We start from the raw sequence: 16,796 nt of genomic DNA, 5'->3' as shown, positions 1-16,796 counted from the left end.
GTTAATGAGATCAGCATTGTATCCTTTAGTGAAGATGAAGTCCTAGATAACTTGACCCTTAAGATTATGTGTGACCAGAAATTGACTTGACATTTCATATTTATTTACAGTAACTGATGCCTTGGTAACAGGGTATTAACTTGTTCACCCATGCTGAATTTGATTAGAGACAGTCTTCTGATAAGGAAGCCATAAATCTATCAAAAACGTCTAGAGGAGACTATCTGCTGACTGCACTTGGACACAAATCATCCTATGTGTTGATGTCTCTCTCTGCTCTCTGACCGTTTCATAAACAGAAGCTGCTGTTAAAATAAATTTTCGGCATTAAGCTTTTTAAAAGCCCCCTCTTGTGGTATATTGAAGCAGCTGCATCTTTCCAGTGAAGCAGTTCTCCCGGCGAGTTTGTTGTGGGCACCTAGCTGTAGCTGTAACCCACAAGGGCTGCCATCTTTGCATTTATTTTTCTCTTCTAATTCTGCCACAAACATGTCCAACAACAGATGAATCCTCAAAATTGCTCCTTAATGTAAAAGTGTATCAAACTTGTGCCAGTGTCAAAATGAATACTCAGGTGTCAGTTGGTTGCTCTATCCTAACTAGACATTGCTTAGGGAGATGGTGACAAAAGGAAGTGCCAATCTGGGATTTGTGTTAACATTTTTGGTCCTAAGTAAGACAATACCCCAGTTCCTCAAGGACTGCCTCTCCCCGTATGAATTGACCCAGACTCTGCAAACATCCTCTGAGGCCCTTCTTTGTGCGCCTCCTCCACAAGAGGTCTGAAGGATGGCAACATGAGAATGGGCCTTTTCTGTGGTGGCTCCATTTGTGGAATGCTCTCCCCAAGGAGGCTTGCCTGGTGCCTTCATTACATATGTTTTGGCACTGGGCAAAAAAACCAATCTATGGCCTTTTAAACTTGGGGCTATTGTTTTTGTTTGTTGCTATGTTATGTATTTTTTGTTTGTATATTGTAAATTCTCTGTGATTTTTGGATGGAGGGCAGTATATAATAATAATAATAATAATAATAATAATAATAATAATAATAATAATAAATCACCAGGAAACCTCTAATCACATCCCATTAGTTCCTCCATAATGGGCGTATTCAGCTAAATTTGAATATCACATAGTGACTCACTTGAACAGTGCATCCTAGTCAGCTGTGGCCCTACCAGAATGGCCTTTTTAAAGTGTATGCAATTTTTTTGACATATGTAAGGTGAAGTTGGTTGATTTTACTGAGTTTGCATATCCAGCAGTATTTTATAAACAGTTTGTGTTTTACATGGTCGCATAGCCAGATTTAAATATATATTTTGTCAACCTATTTTCTAATTCCAGTTCATAAGCGCTATTCTATATCCAGCTAAACTGGTAACAGCTGCACACAAAAGAGTGGTACCTTTTGACTTGAGGTAACTCTCAGTTTTGCAGAAGTACAAAGAACCTGGGCGGGGACAACATAGCGGAGAGCCCCCACCAGTAGCCCAGTAACAACTGAATAAACCATTGTTGCCTATTTTCATCCGAACTGGCTCCATAGTTAGATCTGTTTCATGTCTCGAAAGTTTGGTCTGCTAACTTGAGTTCCGCGCAGAGAATGACCATTCCTGTATTCGGCAGGCTGAGCGGTGTCTGAAGCGTAGAATCTAGCTACAAATATTCCATGGTTAATGCATAGACCATATCAACCTTCAGCTGGCTGACCAAAAAGAAATTGGTCTCATCTGACCTTTCCTGCCTAGGCCTGAACCTTCTCCGAATCTAATTGAGACTGACTTGAAGTGAGAATGTGAATTGATTTTGTTCCTATCTGGTTGGGTTGCAGGCACAATATCAATAATGGAGGAGGTCATATCTGCACTAATGGTTGCTGAAGTGTAAAGTGTAGCAGCTGCCATTGTGCTTTTCTGCCCCTTTCTCTATAAACCTCTGTAACACAATAATAGGGCAGGGTGATCAATGGCCAAGGAAGAGGAGTGTTGTTCATGCATGCAAATTTTTCCAGTGTCAACATGATGTCAGTGACCTAAACATGCCACCTGGCATTTCCCCCTATTAAATCTGGATTTACCCTTTGATAAGTTAAATAAACCTGTTGCTGATGACCCATTTGTGATATCTGAATGCACAGAAGCCTAAGACTTGTGCCTGTTGTTGCAATTACACAAAACCATGGCTTCTTGTAATGTCATCATAGTCAAATTGAAAATGTAAGTTTGACAGTCAGAAAAAGCAAAAGGCCTGATTTTATTGGTACTGATCCAGTTTTTTCTGGGAAGAGCGCTGATTGTTTAAATGGTTCATAAAATAAAATAAAATACGAAGGGGGTTGATAGCCTAATAAGACAATCCAAGTCTTTCTGTTTGCTTCATGAAGCAGTTCTTCTGGCATCAGTATGAAGTACTTTGCTTTATCAGAGTTATAAAAGTGCAGCTGAAAGAAGGTACTCTGTGCTAAATATTGTGATCTCCTTTATATGCGTTGATGCACCGTATTTATTAATGCTTAAGCAAAAGGTTGGAGACGGAGAAGTGAATGGCAGAATCTCAGTCTAGTGGGTTTTTTTTAGCTTGTCACTCAGGCATATGCTTTCTGTTAACTGAGAGGGGCGTATGACACTCATTAAAAGCAATGCACAAATCTGTCATATGGTACTGAGCTTGCTGTTTTGGTGTTTGCCGTTGAGCTTCAGGAAAAACAGTGACAAGCCAAAGCAATATTTTGATCCCCTGCTTCTGCTATCCACCCGCCCACCCACTCCTGTCAATGGGTTTCAACATTCCAGAGCTCTCTGCTCCATCTGTCATGGCTTGCTCAGTGCTTTGTTCTTGGATCCATGGCCTTTAGCAAAGCTGTCTCCAGCTCAGTTGGCCAGGCTCCCACCGTTCAGCGAAGAACTTGGTTCCACTACAAGATCTGCTCCATAGCCAACGTGATTTGTGTGAGACTTTAAAAAAAAACAACAACTGGTGGGAGAATTCAGTTCTGAGCCTCTGAAATGGTCTTCAGGCGATGAAGTTATATGAGGGGAGATCCAGTTGGCTGACGCAATCGTATTTTGTCTTCTGTAGTCCAGATGAGGCATTGAATGTGCTCTTGGTATTCTGTTGCCCACTGTTGAATGAATGTGTGTTGATTTTAACCCCCTTGAAGGCACATGGCAAAATTTGGTAGAAAAGCTTGACTACCCCGGTGTAGGCTGTGTCCATGCATTCTTTCTTTCATTCTGACAGGGCCATTCTGTATACAGCTTGAAACAGGTATTATGATGTTGCATATTGTGTTGCTGCTGGCCACCAAGAAGTTGTTATGCATCAAATGGAATTTCTCCTTGCCAGAACCGCTGCTGTTAGGAATGTCAAGTGACAGGCTATACATGTTGCATGTGGTGAAGCCATCAAATTGGTACAATTTTAAGTGGTAATGCAGACCGTGATGACTGTCAGTGAGACAACAGGGGCTTTTCAAAACAAGTGTATCAAACACCTAATTGGAAACCCCAGAAATAGATAATTTTATTGTGTTGAATGATGCCACATGATTGTCATGCGTGTTCCATGTCTGTAGATAAGGCACGTTGATGGCAAATGGATATTACGGAAAAGTTCATTTCGAAAATTTTGCTTAATAATAATAATAATAATAATTTTTTATTTATACCCCGCCCTCCCCAGCCAAGGCCGGGCTCAGAGCGGCTTACAGGCAATAATAAAAACAAGATTAGTGATTACAACTTAAAAACAAAAGTAAAGTACAACATTAAAATAATGGAACATCAAAATATTAAAATATTAAATAATATACACAGCAGTGCTTGTGGATTGAAAGTGATCCCCTCCACCTCTTTGTTGTTGTCTTTTGTGTGAAGGAGGTCACCTCATTGCCATCCTGCGTGACAGAAGATTATTGGGTAATTGAGGCTGTTCATGCAACGGTGACAGCTTATAGTAGAAATCTGACAGCTAACTTCCTTTCTAAACAAAGTGGGCTTGCTGAGTGACTTAGGGTGACGTTGCTCTTAATGCTTTTTCATTTTAAGCAAAAGCTATTAAATGGTTGAGGATTAAACATCCAGGGACTGCCCTTTAATGAACTTACACAGTAGTGGCCAAGAACATGCAGCATGCAAGTGCCCTTTTGCCCCTTGAATGCTTTTATTAATTTTTTTTTTAAAAAACTAATCCAAAATCTCTAGTCCTCCATTTTTGCTGATGTTCTTCCAATGCTGAGGACTTGGAAGGCAAAGAGAGAGAGGCACATGTTCTCTGGTCATGGCAGTGACCATAGCTTAGTAATATGGCATCTGTTTTGTATGTAGGATGTCTCAAGCTCAAAACCTTGGCACCACCAATTCAGAGGGGATCTAGATGCTTGCAAGGTTATTGGAGGCATATGGCCTCCCACCTCTTCGTTTGCCCCCTTGCCCTTCTTGGCTCATTACATTGAGCAGGGCGTGACCAATGGAGGCAAATGAACCATGGGCATGCAGTTATTGGGGGAGTGGTTTATCTGCCCCCACCCCCCAATATTTTATTCAAGTAAATGCACCTGATGCCAGGTCTTTCTAAAACTCATTAGAAACCATTCTAAGTAGGGTTAACAGGTGCCTCCAGAATCATTTAGCTGAACTCTAGCTTCCATTTCAAGATTTTATTTTTTCTGCGACATGCAGTGGGGATTCATGAATGTTATACAACATTAACTTAAGTGTTAGATGCAGGTTTTGATGAGTGATTTTATTGGACTGAACCCTACTGGAATCTTGTATATGCCGATAAAGGTCTGAGAATTCGAATTTGATCTTAAACATTCAATACCACTTATATAATAAAAACCTCTAGTATAATATATATTATCCCTGCATTCTTTTGTTTTTGAAGAATGGATTGAAATTTTGACAGTGAGTGCAGATCTAAATGAGGCTAGATGGTAACCACAATCTTTTTCAAATAATTGGGATTGAGTTTTTAACAGGGTTTTTGCAGCGTAATATTCATTGAAAGGAGCCATGTGTGTTTTATCTAGACAAGGTTATTTTAGTGAGCATTTCTTTTCTCCTTGTAATACCTACAGTGCTCTTTCCCTCTTTATTAATGTAATTACCGCAGGTTAACATGGCAATCATTTTTGCTCTTTCATGGCTCTGTAGAATACTATTACTTTTTTCTGGAAAAGAAATGTAGATGGCTTTAATGGCACTATTACCACTCTTCGGTGTTTAAATTTCATATCAAAACTGGTTAAAGGCTATGATCAGTGCTTAAAATTGCTCTGTGGGGAATGCAATAAGATGATTTATAATGTAAATATAAACCTTTAAATAGGAAATGAGAATAGCAGCTCTTGAAGATCCAGCAGTAATGGTATTTAACTCCAGATATTAAGTCTGTATCTAGGTGGTGGAATGTGTTTGTGTTTGTGTGTGTGTGTGTGTGTGTGTGTGTGTGTGTGTGTTCTATTTCCTCTGTGGCTTCAAACCTCTGGGCAGTTGTTTTGGTCCTTTAGCTGTGCCTGCTGTTCCAAAGCTGTTTGCTTTATAGTAGTAGTGCCACCATTATAGCACTGGTTCAGGTATAGCAGAAGTGCTTTAGATGGATTTCTGTGGATGAACGATGCACTGCTGTTGACATTTGTATGTCTCAAGAGACAATGGAGTGCGCCTCCGGTGGTGAACTTAAACCATTGTGTTAGCAGCACCGAAGCGACCTCCCCAGGGCACAAGCCTGGGCAGTGTGTATGGAAATCCTGGGCTGCCCAAACGACAAGACCCCCCCTCTTGGCCTCGTTGATGTGGTCTAAAGGAAAGCAGAGCAAGATGTTTGGCACCAGCTTGGCTGCAGGAATTGCTGGAAGGAGGTGTACAAGGCACCACCCAACCACCCTAGGGACTCCAGATTTGTGCTGGGTTTACTCCTTAGCCTTTTCTTCTCAAGATATCCCTCAAGACAGCAGAGGTTTAGGAACAGAGTTTTCTTTCTCCCAAATGGGCTCTTTTTCCAGGTTGAGAAGCCTCACCTGCCCCTCACTTCCCTCTGCAGCACATGCAGAAACTTCCTCCTTGACCACTGGACTTACTATTGGTCTCATCCACTCAATACAACAGAGCCAGTCTTCACATGCAGGGCAAGTCCCTAACTCACTGAGGGTTTGAGACCCATCGACTACCCTCACCTGGTTTAGCCAGCCAACTGAAGCTGCTCTTGGGGTGTAGCCCCTGTCACATACTGAAAGCTTCTGGGAGCCGCAGGTGATAGCTGAGTGCAAGGTAGGAACCAAAGGTGGACAAACTACCCCAGAGGGAACAGGACATGTTGTCCACCAGAGGTGCAACCCCTCCGCCAACACCCCACACACCCCTGAATGATGTACACACAAACGTTAATGTGGAATATGGACTCCACATAGAATCTGCCACATCATCCTTTACAATTGCTCATCCTTGTAAGAATTTTGCAGGGACCTTGATTCACACATGTTTTTGAGACATCCCTATCTGTGGGGGAATATTTCCAAAGCAGTTCCGTGGCGATAAAATTGCTACGCACAAGCCATTTCCATGGAGGTCAGTAGCAATCATTTGCATTTCACACACCCTCCAAAGAATCTGTTGAAGGCTTAGTGTCTCGAGTGGACTGGAAGGCAACTTACAAGTGTGAAATTATGCATTTGCTTCTTCTGCAAAGTTTATTCATCAGCTATGTTACAAATGGGAATAACAAGCTGCTAAGGCCTTATGTTAGTCAACACTGTGGTGATGTTACCTTTGATCAAGGACCAAAAGACCTTTGATCCCTCATCTTCAAAAGGTACACAAAGCTAGGAGGTGGGAGCAGAAGCTCCCCATGTCGCCGGAGGCACAAAATCCTGCTCCATCTGAACTGCTCCCTCCCTGCCATCTACCACCAACTGCCCTACGGAAGGATCTTGGTGAATTGTCATATTTTTATACTGTATTTTTATGGAACATAGAGCTTGTGACGTTAAGAAACTTAACACATTTCACAAACCCTACTACTCAATCATGATTGTATTTTGATTCTACATGTAAGGTAGCCTACGAGGATTTGCGTCCAGAAAGGCAGAGAATGCCTTTAAACAGTAAGCATACTGTGGCAGGATCATAATACTATTGGAAGCAACTCATGGGCACCTGCCTCAATGCCTTCGACATGTGCTGCATCAGGAGAATTGTAGGTACCCCATGGCAGGGCGGAATTCCCAACAAAGGTGTGCTCTCCCAAGCCAACATTTCCAGCAAGGTTGCATTCCTGTCTCAGCGACGTCGACACTGGCTTGGCCCTGTCCACAGAATGGAAGATGGCAGGATCCCCAAGGATGCAAAGGCCCTATGAGATCTTACGCAGATCCCACGGGATCTTGCGCAACCTTCCCAGAGCCCAGTAAGCAAGGCGGTGGGCTGAAAAAGCTCTTTATGTACTTGGTTTTCTTCTTGGGAGATCTTGCAGGAGCCAGCCTCAGCCTTCTAGAGGCCTCACACGACCTGCCCAGAGCCTAGTAGAATAGGGATGGTCATGAACGGGGTGTGTGTGTGTGTGTGTTCCTGGGGGGCCTTTGTACATGGACCACCGGAACATAACCCCTACATTAAGTTTTGGTCCTGCTGTAAATAAAGACTAAAAGCTGAACAAAATTGAACTGAATCTAAACACTGTCTCTGAAGGCATGAGAGAACAAAAAATTCTTCACTGTGTGCCAGAAGCCCATAAATCTATGCCAGCGACTGATTTATTAAAGGTGTCGCTTCCCCCCCTCACATTTTTTCCTTCAAGGGGAGAGGAGGGCAGTCAGCTTTGGGAAAAGCCTGTCCTGCAGATCTGGAAGGCAGGCTCTTGAGCAGGGGCCAATCCACTGTGCCTCAGACCTTGTGGGGGGCCGGACTATATTTTGAAAAAAATAATGAACGAATTCCTATGCCCCACAAATAACCCAGAGATGCATTTTAAATAAAAGCACACATTCTACTCATGTAAAAACACGCTGATTCCTGGACCGTCCGCGGGCTGGATTTAGAAGGTGATTGGGCCAGAACCGGCTCCCGGGCCTTAGGTTGCCTACCCATGCTCTTGAGCAACATCTAGAGGAGTCAGAATTGCACGCTGGTTCTACAGACTACTTCCTGCCTCCTCCTGTCAGGTTGCGTGTGAGAGATGGCCACAAAGTAGGGGGATTAAGAAGAGTGGAGTTGAGAAGCAAGGAGGAATTTGCAAGGACTGGCCAGGGTGGGGTGGGGTGAATAAAGGTTCCAGGACCATCTTTGGGTTTTGGTGAGTCCACGTGGTGAAGTCAAATTCCCAAATTGTGACTCCTACCAAGAATTGGATTCTCTTCTGTTTTCTGTTTCTCATTGGTTGGATTCTTGGTATTGGGGAAAGAGGTATTCTTATGAAATGTTATTCGTTCTATTTTGGGTGTTGATCTTAGAGTAGACCCAGTCGTAGTATTTGGCATAAGTCAGGGCATTAAAGCTAAATAAATGTTAAAATTAATAATTTGCCAAAGCTCCTTTTTGATGTCAAGCATCACTGAATCGTCTCCTACATTGAAAGAGGAAATATTCTCCTTTAGTACAAAACAATAAAATTAAAATAGAATCCCACTATTTGCTTAACTGCTCTTGCTCTTGTTTTTATACCTCTCTGTAGTCTGCAAGGTTCATATTAGCAGCACAGTAAAATGAAAAATGGCAGCAATAAAATACCGCGAGTCTCTCTAAATATTGATTTCTCCCAAAAAGCTGGCATAAATCATAGTGCTTGATGGCCCGTTTCATCATTTCTTTTTTTTAATTATTATTAACACCCTTTGGAAATGACCCCCATTTTCTCTTTCTTGTAAATAAGGCATCTCAACTGTTTCTGACCAAAATTCATGTGAACTGCTCTACTGGCTTGCTTCCTGAAGCACATCGTTTCTGACATATCCCAAAATGTGTGCGATATGGAGCTGATTGGATGCAATACACAAAAGTTAAATCTTGGCCTTGTTTCCACTGCTTCTTTCATCATTTGCGGGAGAGTGGGAACATGACAGGGGATGGTTCTAAGCATGTTAGTATTACAAGCAGAGCACACTTGTGAAAGAGCAGGATATAAATAACTTTCGTTATTTTTGTTAACAGACCAGCAATTAGAATGCTAGCACTGCATACTTACTAAGGATTGCATCCAAATAAATTATTGTACAGTGGTGCCCCGCAAGACGAATGCCTCGCAAGATGGAAAACCCGCTAGACGAAAGGGTTTTCCGTTTTGGAGGTGCTTCGCAAAACGAATTTCCTATGGGCTTGCTTCGCAAGACGAAAATGTCTTGCGAGTTCCTGCGATTTTTTTCTGCTCCCCACCCCCTTTTTCTAAGGTACTAAGCTGCTAATAGCCTTTTAGCAGCTAATCCGCTAATCCCTTAAGCCTTTAATAGCCGCTAATAGCGCTAATCCGCTAATCCGCTAATGGGGTTGCTTCGCAAGACGAAAAAACCACTAGACGAAGAGAGTCGCGGAACGGATTCTTTTCGTCTTGCGAGGCACCACTGTACGTGTAATGTGACTTCTGCAATGGCAGTTGAGGGTTCACTGAGCCCCCCGGAGCAGATTGGGGGGACAGCGCAGGGAGGAGGTGGAGGAGCCATTGAGCTCATGTAATTTGTTCCGCTTGCACAATTATTTTGTTGGATTCAACCCTTAAAAGGTACGTCCTGCTGAATTCAGTAGGGCCTTCCCCAGAAAACTTAGTCAAACTTATTTCTCGACTAAACACGCTTAGGAACTAGTTGTAAATTTTATGGATTTTTATTTTTTTTTTAAGATGAAAAATGAGACTTGCTCTTCAGAAGAACCAGGATTCCACTTTCCAGTGGGGAAGCGATCAAGCGATCTTACCTTGATTGAACGCTGTCAACCGATGGTATTTGTGTGTGTCAGTCAACTGTCTCCCTTTGAATGAGTCATATGGTAATTTCACGCCATAAATAGGCAGGTAGAAAGGATTAAAATAAATCCTTAAGTTCAAATGATATTTAGAAGATATTTATGGAAGCTGGTTCCTTGTGATTGTGTGATGCAGCTAAATCCATTGTCTGCAAAAACCTTTTAAAGAAGAGTTGCCTACATACTCTTCACATCTTCTGAAACACTTTCCCGGGTATTTTAAAACCTGTGATTAACTGATAATATTTTTAGCCCTGTGCCATGAAGGGGAAAACTACATTTGCAAGCAACATGTAAGGTAGAGGGCTACTTAGATTGTAAGGCAAACTGCATCAAAACAGAGAGTGAGTGAGTTACTAATTCCCGTTAGGGCAAACAGACTGTCAAAGCAGTGGAGAGAATAGAGTGGAATTGCCACATGTGTCACAGTTTAAGCATGTTGTTCTAATGATGGTTTGCTGCAAGTACTCATTAAACATTAAGAAGCTGCTGCTTTAAGAGCCACTAGAAAGCACAGAGACAGATCTCATAAATACTCGTGCCTCGTATATAAGGCTTGATCGATCTTGACTTTGGCGGCGGGAGCTTGGTTAACAAAAGCCAGATGCTAATGTTCCAGCATTTAACATGCCTTGGGCCTTGATGAAATTAGAGGGCGATTGCTGAGAGACTTACCTGGATTTGAAGAGCCAAACCATCTCTCTGGCATATCGTTCTTGATGGAGTAATTCTCAATACACTGGTACCTCGGGTTACAAACACCTTCGGTTACAAACACTTCGGGTTACAGACTGCTAACCCGGAAGTATTACCTCAGGTTAAGAACTTTACCTCAGGATCAGAATAGAAATTGCGCGCCGGTAGCGCGGCGGCAGCAGGAGGCCTCATTAGCTAAAGTGGTACCTCAGGTTAAGAACGGTTTCAGGTTAAGAATGGACCTCCGGAACGAATTAAGTTTGTAACCAGAGGTACCACTGTATTTATATGCTCTGCTTTGCACATTTTATATTTTCCTCCCCAGAGCAGAACATGAGATTGGTTACATGCCCATGGCTAAATGTTGGGTTTATGCATGGTCACAACTGTGTGCCTGAGGCAAGCGAAAATCCCTTGTGGTTTTCAGGATCATGGCATTATGCACATCACTTCCTTGTACTTATGAGCAGCCTTGGTTGCTTCACAGATTCTACGGTGAAAGAGATATTGCTGCCCTTTTTTCTGTTTCTGGGCTGTGTAAGGGGTTGCCAGTATGCAGCCATCCAGTTTGGAACAAATTTACATAGACTATGGACAAGTAGTGGATGGTACAGTAAATGAAGGGAGTTCAGGGAAAAAGCAGACTGTTTGATAGCATGTTATTATGAACTCTGCAGGAAGGTATTTTTTGGAGACCACTTTGAGGTGGGTTTTTGGTTTTTTACCATAAAGTGGTATATAAATTTCATAATCAATTAAGTAAGTAAGTAAGTAAGTACAGTGGTACCTCTGGTTACATACTTAATTTGTTCTGGAGGTCCATTCTTAACCTGAAACTGTTCTTAACCTGAGGTACCACTTTAGCTAATGGGGCCTCCTGCTGCCGCTGTGATTTCTGTTCTCATCCTGAAGCAAAGTTCTTAACCCGAGGTATTATTTCTGGGTTAGCAGAGTCTGTAACCTGAAGCGTCTGTAACCTGAAGCGTACATAACCCAAGGTACCACTGTAAGTAAGTTGCAGGGAGCAGGACTAGGATTTTACTTCCTTATCCAATTAAGCGGCTCATGCAGGCTAGATGTAGGAATATGAAGACAGGGGAGACTTCCAACTGGTCCAAAATACAGCTTAGGGAAGGGTTCCACTAGGAACACATGCAATTCCTGCATTAAAACAGCTGCACTAGGTTGCCAGTTCATTTCCAAGCCCAAATCAAAACGATCGCATTAGTGTTTAAAGCCCTGTAGTATTTAGATCCCAGATGTCTGAAAGACTACCTCCTTTCCTACAGACCCGCTTGCGAGTTAAGATCTTTTGGTAGCTCCACCACCCTCAGATGTGTGGAGGATAGCAATCTGGGAGAGGGTATTATCAGTGGCTGTTCCTAAGTTGTAGAATTCCCTCCCCACAGAGGTGCAGAGGTTCCTTTGTACGTTGAAGGTACATTCTGGTCCTCGTAACGGCTGAGGGTATTGGGTAAGAAGAAAGAAACCTGAAAATGGGAGGAAAGTTTCGGATACATGCTTTGAAATTAGAGGATTGTGTAGATCAGCGGTTCCCAATTAGGGGTCTTGGGACCTTTGAGGGTCCGTAGAATGCTCCCAGTGGGTCCATGGCCCCATCCCTTGGTCCCTCCCAACTAATTTTTTGTCATTTTTGCATGGTAATATCACAAATTTTATGGTCTCTTTTAGCCCTCTGCAGCTTTTCAATATATTGGCCAAAATCGGTTTTGAAATCACACCGCCATAACGATTTTAATCTGGCAATACTCAGCAATATATCACTCCTAACGCGAGGGGAGTAGGGCAGCCGATTTCAAGGCTTCACCGATATCGCATGATGATCTCAGCTGATAACACTGCTCCTTCCCTCAGCCCCACACTTGATCTGCACGCCCCCCACCCGTGCGATCGCCGTGACATCATGTTATATCGGAATTTCAGACATCATGATATATCAGAATATCACAATGTTTAGCTGCTGATATATCACAATGCTGAGAACCAGATATCGCTTAGCCCTATTCTGTTTTTTAAGTATACCTAAAACCCTTTGCTTATTAGGGGCTACCCCACATTTTGTTCAAAGAATTGTTTTGCTGAGGTAACTACCATAGAGCTATCAAATTTTTCAAAAGTAGGGATGTCCATGGCTTGGCTTTTGAAAACTAGGGGGTCCTCAGTAATTGGGAACCACTGGTGCAGATGATGGCCAAAGCAGGTATATACAGATTCTGATCTTCTGTCCTATGCACCAGTTCAATTCTTGGTGAGCATTGATCCTCAATGTTGATTAGTCCCACCCTTCTTTGTCCAATATAATTAAAAGTCTTTAATTATTATTTTTTTTACAAAATGTCATTTAAGTGGTTATTTGCAGAATGCTTTTAAATAACAGAATTATGGGTTCTTTGTGGTGACGAATTCTATCTCCTGCAGCCCCAGCCTGTTCACTACACAACCTGTTGCCTGTATCCTGTTGGCTTGTGTTTCATTTCTGGGTAATGCATTAATGGCAGGCTATTGATTCCTGTTGTCTGTGGTATTTATTAGTCACTTAATATGTTTGCTACATGCCACGATGGGAACTTTACAAGATTAATAAAAATTTATGAACTTAATTACTAGATCGGCTCATGTCATTGCAAGCTTAGCAGCATAGTTATTGGCTCATGACCGCTCGATGATTGCTTGGAATGATTCCAAGCTCATAAAGCTGTCTGCGTTTGTACTCCAAATGACTTGATGGGAAGCACTATAGGAGAGAGGGAAGGGTGCTATGTTCGTAAGTAGGTCACCGTGAGGATTTTAGACAATTCAAGGTGGCTCCATGCTATGCACAGCAAGAAGGTATCCTGCAGTAAAAAGTATGGGCGATAGACATATATTTGGGAACTGTGCTCTCTCTCTTCCACTATCTCTCGCTTCCTCTGTTTAAATAATAATAATAATAATAATAATAATAATAATAATAATAATAATAATTTATTTATACCCCGCCCATCTGGCTTGGTTTCCCCAACCACTCTGGGCGGCTTGCAACAAAACACTAAAATACAATAACCTATTACAGTGGTGCCTCGCAAGATGAAATTAATTCGTTCTGCGAGTTTTTTTGTCTTGTGAATTTTTTCGTCTTGCGAAGCACCGCTGTGTATTGACGGTTTCCCATAGGAATGCATTGGCGGTTAAAAAAAAAAGGCAAAAGGCGCAAGACGTTTCGTCTTGCGAAGCAAGCCCATAGGGAAATCTGTCTTGCGAAGCAACTCAGAAAACGAAAAACTCTTTCGTCTTGCGAGTTTTACGTCTTCCGAGGCATTCGTCTTACGAGGTATCACTGTAAACATTAAAAGCTATTGGCCACATGTAATGTCTTTTCACAATACAAAAGCTAGTGTGCATAGGGCTTGGAGCTGAGGCTACTCGCCTTTTTCAGCCTGAGGGCCACGTTGACAGCTGACCAACCCACCAAGGGCCACATGCCACTAGTGGTACAGCCATCACAATTTGTGTGCTTGCACACACATGGAATACGCAAGCAATGGCGGACTTTGGGCTCTCAAATTTCAGCGGTGCCATGTGCTACCCTAAAATACAGCGCCCCCTGCCTCTCACGCTCTGTTCTACAGTGTTGTTGTTGCACCCCCTACAGTGTGGCACCAGTGCGGCTGCACTGGTTTCGCAACCCTTACACCGCCTTTGGTACAAGCTTGTCACACACACCATGCCCCTTGCTTTTCAGTCATACCCATGTTGGACAGCCAGCAATTTCAGTGGAGTTTTTTGTATTCCCTGCCTGTGATAGCCTTTCTGGAGACATTTGATGGCAACCTGTGCAGCTTCTCTGATGGTGTTGAGCAAGACAGTGCAATTGAGAGCTGGTTGGAGGGCTCTAGAAACAGGAAGGCAGTCTCTGATATGCTTTGAAGTTTCACCAGCACTTGTTTATTAAGAACTGGTGGTGCTGTTTAAAAAGTTCCTATGCAAGGCATTGTGCTTGGCCAAAGCTGCATTTTTATTCTGGTTCAGATCAGTGATTTGGGTGAAACATACTAATTCCCTTTTTCTGAAAATGTGAAAAATGGAAGTGTGAAAAATGTAGCAATCATTTAAGGACCCGACATCTGGTGGCGGTGGAGAGATGTATCTTCAGTAGAAATATATTGATTATGCATCCCTCCCCCTTCCCCCCCTGTTTCTGCCTGGCTAGATATAAATGCTTCTGAAGTCGTTTTAATTAGAAGATGTGTGTGGATTTTTAATACTGTATAAAATAGTTGATGCAGACATCTTTCTGAGCTTGGCAGAAAGGGCTGATTTTGCATATGTTTTAATATAGTAAATGTGTTATTAATGTCTGTGGAGTAGAATGTAAATGTGCATTTCTTCTCTATGTTTTTCAGGTAAGAAATTGCATTCCACTGAGCCAAGCTGCCTTTGGGACTTGACAGATGCTTCTTCTTTACTCTCATTTGTAAGCTGCCAAATCATGCAAAAATGTTCTAGCTCGCAAAATTAGGGACCCCACTTGTAAGTATTTCTTAAAAAGAAAAAATCCTCCTTGACATGAGAAACACTGTACTGGTGTGGATGTGATTATTGAGTGACACGTTCTGAAGTAAATGTTGAATACCCATTGCCTCAGTGGACATCTCTTGATAACACATGAAATTATAGCTACGGAGATGTCGATTTTTGACCTTTTGGCCCAGTATAAATCATGACAGTAGTGTAATTTTGTTTATCCCTTTGAAGTGCATTCTGTGCTCTGACTTTGGTGTAACTTCTTGGTGCGACGTAGACCGAGGTGCAAAGCAAGCATCGGGAATAATTTCGTATCTTGGAGGTTATTAAAAGTTAGGCATTGCTGTCCATTAATTATGAGATAGTTGAGCTTGTCTTCAAGGTGGTAAATGAAAATCTGTCTTGCTCAGAGACTTAATTAAAATCAGGAGGTCAGGCAGAATGCACTGCAATTATTATCTGCAACCTAACGCAGTAAACCACATTCAGTGAGTGGGGCGGAAATATTGGCAGAATTGTGACGGAGCCAGCGGATCCACTCCTACCCACCAACGCAGCTTTTGGGAAGGACTGTTTCATACAAGCAGAACTTTCAATTTCAGATTCAGTATTTGTAAAGTCCTACAACCATTCTTGACTTGATAGATTGTTGGTATAGAATCATGAGCCTGGCCCCAACTGAGAAAATGACTGACTAACAGCATCCCAGAATTACTTGGTTGTGCACACACACACACACACACACACACACAACTCCTTGGCTGGGTCTGCCTCCTTGATTAGTAGTAGGCAGGCATAGCTGTGCATTAAATGCTGACATTGCTAAGGGCAATGGCAAAAGTGTCACCTATTTCTGGTAAAGTTGTGTAGATTTCCCTGTACAGTGGACACTCCGGTTGCAAACGTGATCCATGTGGGATGCATGTTTGCAACCCGCACCTGCGCGCCTGCGGGTTGCGCTTTGGTGCTTCTGCGCATATGCGACCACCGAAACATGGAAGTGTCCCGTTCCGGTACTTCCAGGTTTCGGCGTTCCATAACCTGAAAAACGCAACCTGAAGCGTCTGTAACCCAAGGTATGACTGTAATGTGTTACACTGTACTCCCCCCCTCCCCCGGACCCAAAACAGCTGTTCATTATTACAGATATCTTAAGGGAGTGTTTGGTAAAATATAAACTGTGAGGAGACTGACAGGCCAGAGATGGAACAGGACCGTGCTGTGTTTCTTCTGGCAGAATTCAGCTAGATATTTTTGTGGGAAGGGAAGTGGGAAGCAGGTCAATGACATATCAATATTTCAATAGTTAGCGCAATTTCCTATGAAAAGAAGAGTGCAATTTCCTGTTAAAAGAAGAATGCACATTGTATAGAATGTGGCGTGCCAAAAATTGCCTTCTAATTCAACTGAAAGTGGTTATGAAGTTAAGATTAGCTGTTTTTATATTCTGTGGATAAGTGCCTGATGATTTAACATAAACATAGGAAGAATCTTCCTGGATCAGGTCAAAGGTCCTTCTAGTCCAGCCGGATAAGAAGCCCATAAGCAGGATCTGAGTGCAACAGCTCTCTCGCCACTTGTGATCCCCAGCAACTGGTACGACTCTGACAATGGGAGTAG

General features: G+C 42.5%; 1 protein-coding gene across 39 annotated transcripts in view; it reads left to right on the top strand.

Moving 5' to 3' along the window:
• The window catches only part of MAGI1 (membrane associated guanylate kinase, WW and PDZ domain containing 1), a 485,140-nt gene that overhangs the window by 153,065 nt on the left and 315,279 nt on the right, over nt 1-16,796 (top strand). Inside the window, exon 1 of one of the 39 annotated variants that reach the window (XM_083424584.1) lies at nt 15,056-15,182. The exons of the other annotated variants lie outside the window; for them this stretch is intronic. The gene's annotated coding sequence lies outside the window, so the exon portion shown is untranslated. Of the gene's footprint in view, nt 1-15,055; nt 15,183-16,796 lie in introns of those variants that run through there. 39 annotated transcript variants of the gene reach the window in all.

This window comes from Podarcis tiliguerta (genome assembly GCF_965153285.1).
Source record: "Podarcis tiliguerta genome assembly, chromosome: 2".
Classification (NCBI taxonomy): domain Eukaryota; kingdom Metazoa; phylum Chordata; class Lepidosauria; order Squamata; family Lacertidae; genus Podarcis; species Podarcis tiliguerta.
This window is presented reverse-complemented; position numbering and strand designations above follow the sequence as displayed.